The sequence below is a fragment of the Petromyzon marinus genome, unplaced genomic scaffold (assembly GCF_048934315.1).
Source record: "Petromyzon marinus isolate PM22_M1 ecotype Great Lakes invasive population unplaced genomic scaffold, UKy_Petmar_22M1.pri1.0 PM_G_Scaffold_96, whole genome shotgun sequence".
Classification (NCBI taxonomy): domain Eukaryota; kingdom Metazoa; phylum Chordata; class Hyperoartia; order Petromyzontiformes; family Petromyzontidae; genus Petromyzon; species Petromyzon marinus.
The window spans coordinates 164,076-172,992 of record NW_027423053.1 but is presented as its reverse complement, the minus strand read 5'-3'; positions in this window follow the sequence as shown (position 1 = coordinate 172,992).

Genomic DNA, 8,917 nt, shown 5'->3' with positions numbered 1-8,917 from the left:
ATGCAGGGGTATATTACCACTCGGGAGACAAAGGCGGCCGGGCGTGGTGCTGGCCACCCACCCCCTCGTGTGATGTGCCGGCCTTCATCGGCGCCACTCGATAACGGCACTTCCCCCTAGAGTCTGTTAATGCTGTACAAGGGATACTTGTGTGTATCTATTATGGGGGGAGTGGTGGGTGCAGTAGCGAGACAACAGCACGATATACCCCAGCGACCCCAGTTCCATTCCCGGCTACGGCTAACACGAGTGAGGGATTCTGTTCGTCCCAGTCCTGGGTCTCCCCTGGGTCTACTCGGCTTGGGGAGACAAAGGCGGCAACCGGGAATGGAGTTGGCCACGCCACCCTTCCGTGTGCCGCGCGGGCCTTGAGATTCGCCGCCCACCCAGCAGCACGTCCCACCGGCCAATCAAGTCTGGGCCTGCAGGCGGGGGAGACGCGGTGGCTATGGTAAGGGCTGACCCCGGTGTCTTGTGCGCATGGCCAGGATTTGCATATACCACGATCCAGAGGTGGAGCCAGGGGCTGACAGGGGGGGTGACATTCTGCGTGTAAGTGCACGACACTCGGTCTGGCGAACTCCGTGCAACTGCAATGTCAGAGCGTGTCGCCAACCGATGGCGTCCGGTTCAACAGCCCGACTCTCTCTAAATCATTCTTGAAATTAACATTTGTTGAATGTCACCCCGGGCTGAAAATCCTGGCTCCGCCCCTGCCACGATCGCCACCCGCCGAGCTTAAAGGTCAAGAAGGAATTGGCTGGAGGCCCTGTCAGGACGGGAAGATTGTGTAGCACGACGGGAGGGTGGGGTGGCTGTGGGGGATGGCAGGGTGCAAGTGGTCGCGTCACCGCCCCCGTTGGGTCGTCAAAGACATAATCACGTGACATTCTCTCCTGGTTTGTTTAAGTTTCATTTATTTTGGTGTAGCCCTGTGAGCCATTTGGCTCTTGAATCGGGTGCAACCGCAACAAACAAAAAACCAAAACATGAACAAGAAAACATCTTAAAGTGACTTTGTGTGACTGTGCAAACAGAAAATCCAGGAAAAAAAAAACATCAAAATATTCCTGAGATAGCACCGTACACCACCAACGCTGTGTGCTTTAATCCCAGTGGGATGCAAGTCAAACAACAACAACAACAAGAAAACTAAGATTAAGGCCATCAGTCTAACAAGGCACGCGTGTCATTGGAACACACGGGCCGTCACGGATACGCGATTGTGTTGCCGTCACGTGACACGTCCAGCACAGTCACGTTGCAGCCCCGTGTCGAGCCATTAACAAGAAAGCAACACGTCACACGATTATGTCACTACCACACTGCCAATGCAGTAGCACCAAATAACGAGCAATTACATGCCGTAGAATCCATTGTTGTAGCGTGATCCCTGGACGAATTGCGCATTATAAATGTCAATTATTTTTTATTACAATTCCCCCATTGTAATAAGATGGTTTTTTGGGTTCTTATTTTTGTTTTTGTGTTTGTTGTGGTTGCACCCGATTCAAGAGCCGGATGGCTCACAGGGCTATACCAAAATAAACTAAACTGAACCCACGTCTACGCTCCTGGCCTTCAACACAGCGACACGAACCCTACAAGTCTTGTGGGGGGGGGGGGGGACCTCCCTTGCAGTTTGCAGTGGCACGGCTGAGACGCTTGACTGAAAGGTACTCACTTGATGACTCCCACTAGCAAAGAAACCTCGTGTGCAATGTCTCTGAAGCATCGGGAATTAACGTAGCGTTAGCCCGGCCAACAAAAGACACAGATCCCCCCCGTGGTAATCTTTAACAGACTGTTGGGGCAAGTGCCCGTTAGCGAGCACCTCGGAAGCAGAATGTTTATTTACACTGGAGAAATCCGATGAGCTATGAAGCTCTTTTTCACAGATGTCCAGTAGGCGCACGGGGTGAGAACGTTAAAACAACACAAAGTAGAACACGTGATGGTAGTGCAAAGTACAACAATGGTCAATAAATCGCCCACACACACGCAACTAAACCATCCCCGTCCTACCAGGCAAAGCCCACTGAACTGCTATTCACTTATTTTACAGACGCGATTTGGCCTATGAGGGTCGACTGACTGAGATGACTGGCCAATGCACCGCCATTGCCCCCCACTACACACACACACAGTGTGTACACACTGTGTGTGTGTGTGTACACACACAGTGTGTACACACACACACACAGTATACAGAACAATGTCCACGTTGTTGTTGCTGAGTTCACGCACCCAAGGAAGGGGGCAATGGAAAATGATGCTAAATCAACTTAAACTCCATCCCCGCTCTGTGACGTCACCACTCAACATGACCTCATCGGCAAGAAGTGCCAGCGGGAGGTGTACCTCGCTAGTGACGTCATGTCACCAAGGTATTCACGCTCCCCCAACCCCGTCAACAGCGCTCTTGTGCGTGATGTCACTTCCGCTTGGGTCACTGCCGATATCAATCCAGTGGCAATCCTTATTTGGGCAAAGCTACGCCCAGTGACTGCGGTTCATAAACATAATGTATTCGTTGTAGCCGTCGAGTTCAGCAGCCACGCCCCATCCCTCGACATATGGCCAGTTAACATTAACATAATTTATTCAGTTACAGAGCCGCTCTTTACGGGAGGGGCGTGTCTCTTACCCCGGAAGTGACGTTTGTTACCTGCTTACACGCGTGACGTCACGAGGTAACAGGAGGCTGCCGATCCACGCTTGCACTGAAATCCGAGGTGAGAAATTCTCATGGTGGTGGTTGTTGTTGTTTACCAAGGTAGAGCCTCTCTCTCTCGTAGGGATGTCAGTTGAGTAGCAGCGAGCATGGGAATCGATGTCCAGGTTGGAACTTTACAACGCGGGGCCTAGCCACGCGGGGCCTTGCCTCCTGCCCTCGCCTGATTGCATTCAATTTTCGATTTAAAGCTTTCGTGACTGCAATGATTCATCTTCTTTGGTTCTTTCGGTAAAGTCACGTAGAATGATAATAAAATAATAAATTGATAAAATAAAATAACACAATAATATTCTCACGACGTTTCGGCCACAACACAAGCGGCCTTCATCAGGTGAAGGGGGCGAGACTGTCTGGTAGGACAGCGCTGGAGTGAAAGAGCCACGAAAGAGCCACGTTCAGATACGGCCTTTAAGCCTGGTGCTGAAATTTGAGGCTTAAAGGCCGTATCTGAACGTGGCTCTTTCACTCCAGCGCTGTCCTACCAGACAGTCTCGCCCCCTTCACCTGATGAAGGCCGCTTGTGTTGTGGCCGAAACGTCGTGAGAATATTGTGTTATTTTATTTTATCAATTTATTATTTTATTATCATTCTACGTGACTTTACCGAAAGAACCAAAGAAGATGATTGCATTCACTTTCATTATCTCGCTTAAGTTTAATTTGTCTTCACCCGGCTCGCCACTTTGTAACTTTGTTTTATTGTAAATATTCACGCAGTTTTTATTTTCGTTCTTTTGTTACCAGGCCAAGCCCGCTTGAGCTGCTATACCGCTCTTGTTATCAGAAGCGACCTGCCCACAACAACACAAGGTGAGGCTTTGTCAACGTGTGTGAATGTTTTGACTTAAAACTTTGGTGACTGCAGGCATTAATATTCTTGGTTCTTTCGGTAAAGTCACGTAGATAGAAAATAAAATAATAAAAATAAATGAAAAATAAAAATTTTAAAATAAAGCAAAAAAACCCACGACGTTTCGATCGCAACACAAGTGGTCTTTATCTTATTAAATTTAATCTGTTATTTTTATTTTCTATCTACGTGACTTTACTGAAAGAACCAACAATACGTGCGTCAATGTATCTATCGGTCAAAGACGCTAAGCGCGTGCCGCTGTTGACTCTGAATGTGTGGAGGGGAACACCTTCACCACGGGGAGAGAGAGACAGAGACACGGATAGCCTCGGCTATGTTGATTGATCCTCGATTCATTACTTGGTGGAGTGAGGAAGAATTAATGCTGAGCAGATGAAGGTAGCCAGGCATGGTTCTGGTCACACCGCCACCTGTTTACTCATGGCAGTGTGTGACAGTGTCAAGTTTGTGTTTGCAGTAAAGTCTATTAACTATTGCACACGGAGGTTATATCAAAACAATAATTTATTTTTGTTTTCCTCTGGGACTCTTTATAAGAATGGAAACAGGAGGTGAACACAGCACACACATGCAGCTGAAGTCGGAACTGTTCATCCCAGCATTCAAGGACATCTGAGCCTGGATTCACACCTCTAACTTGCGATTGAACATTCATTTCTGCATTTCTGCATAACACAAATAGTATTGTTTTCAACACCCTTTGCTATGTCAGCTGAATTTAGCTCTCATAAATATTCATTTTGTAGTCAGACAGCCGAAATTGTGTGCTCGGAGTTTTGAGTTAACATTCATCTTGGAAGATATGAATGCTTCCAGGCATATTTATGACATTTGCCCTTTCATTGTGTGCCATAACAGCCCGTGGAGAGAAACCCTTCAGGTGCACTCTGTGCGAGAAGGCATTTGCACGTTCATCAAATCTGATGAATTTGAGAAAATTTTTCACTACATCATGAATATATTAATAAGTATAGACGTGTAAGTCACGTGTGCATTCCTCTGTGCCTGACGTGTAGATGGTGTGGATATGGCTCCCTATTGCTCAACCACGTTATGTATGCTGATGATTTGGTAATAGCTGCTCAGTCAGAGGAGGAGTTGGAGACGCTGCTGCTGGGACTGGAGCGTGCCACTAAGCGGTGGGGCCTTACCATCAGCCCCACCAAAACTAAGCACCTGCCTGGGTATTTTGTACCATCGGACACTATCACCCCCACAACTCCCAATCGGTGATGGGGCAGTTGTGGAGAGAGTGGAGAGTTTCCCATACCTGGGCAGTGTGCTTATGACTGGCTCCAGTTTAACAGCAGAGGTCTCACTCCGAATCAGTCGCGCGGCAATATCTTTTCATCGGTTGCGTAACACTGTGTGGAAGCTACCTGGTCTGTCGCTCCGCACTAAGCTTCAGGTCTTCTCGGCCACGGTCATTCCCTCCCTTCTCTACGCTTGCGAAACGTGGACCCCCCTAATGGAACACCTTCGCCGGTTAGAAACATTTAGGCTGGCCTGCCTGCGATCCATCCTGGGTTTAACCAGACTGGATTGTGTGAGGAGCTCACAAATCCTTGAAAGATCTGGGCAAGGTCCCATCGGTGAGCTCCTCCGGCAGGCAAGGCTGCGATGGCTGGGTCATGTAGCCCGCATGCCCAGCCACTGCATGCCGAAACAGCTTCTGTTCGGCCGGATTGAGGGGGCTAAGCGGGCGCGGCACGGGCTAGAGAAGAGATGGAGTGATGTGGTACAGGAGGACGTGGAGCTGAGTGGACTTGCCGATGACCGGTACCAGCGGTGTCAAGATCGGCCTCTGTGGAGGAGGCTCGTGAAGGACGCTACTGGGCAGTTGGAGGCAGTCGCCCTCCAACAACAACGGAGGGCGGAGGAGCGACGCTCACAACAACGAGCGGAGCGCCGGGTGGCTAAAGCACAGCGGGTTGACACAGTAGGGGGCACAGGTGGTGCATCAGCCAGTCATCTCAGTCAGTCGACCCGTGGCACCTGGGTCTGCCCCGTGACCTCCTGCCAGCGGGCGTTCGACACTTCACGTGGCCTCAGGGTGTACATTGCCTGGCACAAGCGTCGTGGTGACATCACCGCCACTTAGTGGTGAATGGCGGTTATTGTTATATGTGTTTGTCTGCGTGTGTATCTGTGTGTGTGTCTGTGTGTGTGTATGTATCTGCATGTGTATCTGTGTGTGTACGTGTGTTTTGACGATGATGGCGATGTTTGTGACGGTACGGGAAGCGTGTGTGGGCCGAAGCAGCATCCAGAGGAGCGCCATGGAGAGGGGAGGGGGAGCGAGGAGAGGACGCGGCAGGGAGGAGGAAGCGAGGCGAGGGGGAGAGAGGGGGGTCGAGAGGGAGCCGAGGAGAGAGCCGGCTGCTGCGGGCGTGCGGGCCCGACAGGGGCTCATCGCAGACAGGGACCAGTGGCGGAGAGAGATGCCCGTGAGGAGGCTGGTGAACCGGTCGGTGCCCCGCGGGGAGGACGTGGAGATGGCGATGCCCAACGCGGAGAGAGCCAGGCTGCTGACGGCGTGGGTGAGACGAGCCATTGGCGAAGAGAGGACGCTCAACAGGGAGGAGGCGGGGAGAGAGAGGCTGGAGGCGGAGAGGGCTGCGTGGGACAGACAGGCAGACGCGAGGAGGCGAGTGGATCAGAGGGTCGGCGACTCGCGGCCAAGGACTGAGGCGCAGCAAGCTCAGTTTGATATTGCCGCGAGGGAGAACGAGAGGACGGTCGACAGACTGGTGGAGAGGGCGGTGGAGGCGACGAGGCGAGAGGTGGGGAGAGCGAGAGAGGGAGGCCGCCGGGACGTGGAGGGGGGGCGGCCGCAGACGGGGGCGGCGGCGGAGCAGAGACGGACGCTGCGGCAGATCGCCGCGATGCCGGGATGTTTAATTGTATTTACTTAATGTTCATTGTAAAAAAAAAAATGTTTTATCATTTCCACCGCCCTCTGCGGGACATCGACCGCTCAAACCAAAAGCGAGATAGACACAGACAGGGAGACAGAGAGAGACATGGAGAGACAGAGAGAGAGAGAGTTGGAGACGGAGAGACATGGGGAAAGAGATGGGGAGAAATAGAGAGAGAGACACAGTGACAGCGGAGACACAGAGAGACAGAGAGATACATGGCCACACAGAGAGACGGATAGGGAGAGGCATGGGGAAAGAGACGGGGAGAAATACAGAGACACAGAGACAGCGGAGACACAGAGAGACAGAGAGATACATGGCCACACAGAGAGATGGATAGGGAGAGGCATGGGGAAAGAGACGGGGAGATATACACAGAGAGACACAAAGAGACAGAGAGAGAGATGATGTTGATGATGTTGAAGATGGTGTTAATGATTTTGATGTCGATGATGTTTTGAATGTTGTTAGTGATGTTGATGATGGTGTTGATGCAAGGTAAATCAACACCCGTTCATAATAAAAATTCATCCATCCACCACTACCACTGCTGCTTGTTGCCTGCTCCTGGTGGTGCGATTCCAACCTTCTGCAGTCCGAACCAGAAATTGCCATTGGCCTGCGAGAGTGCCGAGGCGAGTGGGGGGAGTTGAACACCCGGTCAGCCTATCCCTTGGACAATAAGTTAATGCGCACTTGTTATCGGTGTGCGACTCAAGTCTCCATTTGTCACGAGTCTTAACTTTATCACAAACTCTTAGCTTAGTGCAGTACACCTTCTTGAGGTCCTTGACTCTGCAAGTGACTCGAAATATTAAGAAAAAAAATAAAATAAAACTTTCAGTGATACTTCATGTGCTTGAGCAATAACTGAACTCTTAATTGATCAGAGCTTTTGCTTCTGCAAATCTCAACTTAAGGCTGATTGCGAGTACTACTCGGAATCTGTGCAGGACTGACGAATGTGAAGTTTGTACACGGTACCTGTTATGTAGGAATTTCTACCTTGCTTCATTAATTCTCTTAGACGCATCAAAAGCTCAAAGCTCCTGCCACTTTCACGCCTCCTGAGGATTCATGGGGCCAGCCTTGGGTCATCTTTGCTTCTGGCTCCACGGACCTCCTGGCGTTTAATGTCATCAACCCCCCCCCTCCCCGCTAGTATTCTCCCTCCGGAGGTCGTCCCAAAAAACTTGTGTAGATACAGGGCCACTGAATTGCCCCTTGGAATGTTTTTCAACTCATTAGAGCGAGCCCCCGGATGTGGTGTGTTTGTGTATGATGTCACAAAGCAGTCCTTATAAGGGCCTCAATGCACGTTGGTGTATGACGTCACAAAGCAGTCCTTACAAGGGCCTCAATGCACGTTGGTGTATGACGTCACAAAGCAGTCCTTACAAGGGCCTCAATGCACGTTGGTGTATGACGTCACAAAGCAGTCCTTACAAGGGCCTCAATGCACGTTGGTGTATGACGTCACAAAGCAGTCCTTATAAGGGCCTCAATGCACGTTGGTTTATGACGTCACAAAGCAGTCCTTACAAGGGCCTCAATGCACGTTGGTGTATGACGTCACAAAGCAGTCCTTACAAGGGCCTCAATGCACGTTGGTGTATGACGTCACAAAGCAGTCCTTACAAGGGCCTCAATGCACGTTGGTGTATGACATCACAAAGCAGTCACGAGGCCGTCCCCCGGCGCGACAAACGAGGTTTCCTCCTCCTCCACCCCCCCCCCCCCACCGAAATCTTTGGCCTTTTCGCGGTGAGAGCGTGGAGCGGTTTGCAATTTTTGCAAAATTTGGGCACAAAGCGGCGGTAATACGACAAATCTGCAAACGTCACCCACCGACGTGGGGGTTGGCCATGTTGCGCACGCACGCAGTTTTGTTGGGGTCCGTGGCTATCCCCGGACTCGCTGACGACGCGCCCCAAGTAGCGAACCGATGTCTGCAGGAGGTGACACTTGACTGTGGTTTAAACGTAAGATTGGCCGCCCGAACTTTGAACAAACACCGATCGCGGCCGCTGCAGCTGCTCCTGGAACGTGCGTCCGAAGACGATCACGTCGTCCAAATAAACGAGGCGCGAGTCCCATTGGAGGCCTGCTAGGACCAGCTGCGTGAGTCGCTGGAACGTGACAGGAGCCGAGTGGAGTCCCATCGGGAGACAATTAAACTGGAACAGAGCCCGAGGTGTTCTTAGCTCTTTCGGTAAAGTCACCACGTTGAAGGGAAACAATAAAATAATAAAATATATATAAAACAATAAAAATTCTCACGACGTTTCGACCATAACACAAACTGATGATGACCGTGTGCGTTATGGTCGAAACGTCGTGAGAATTTTTATTTATATATATATTTTATTATTTTATTGTTTCCCT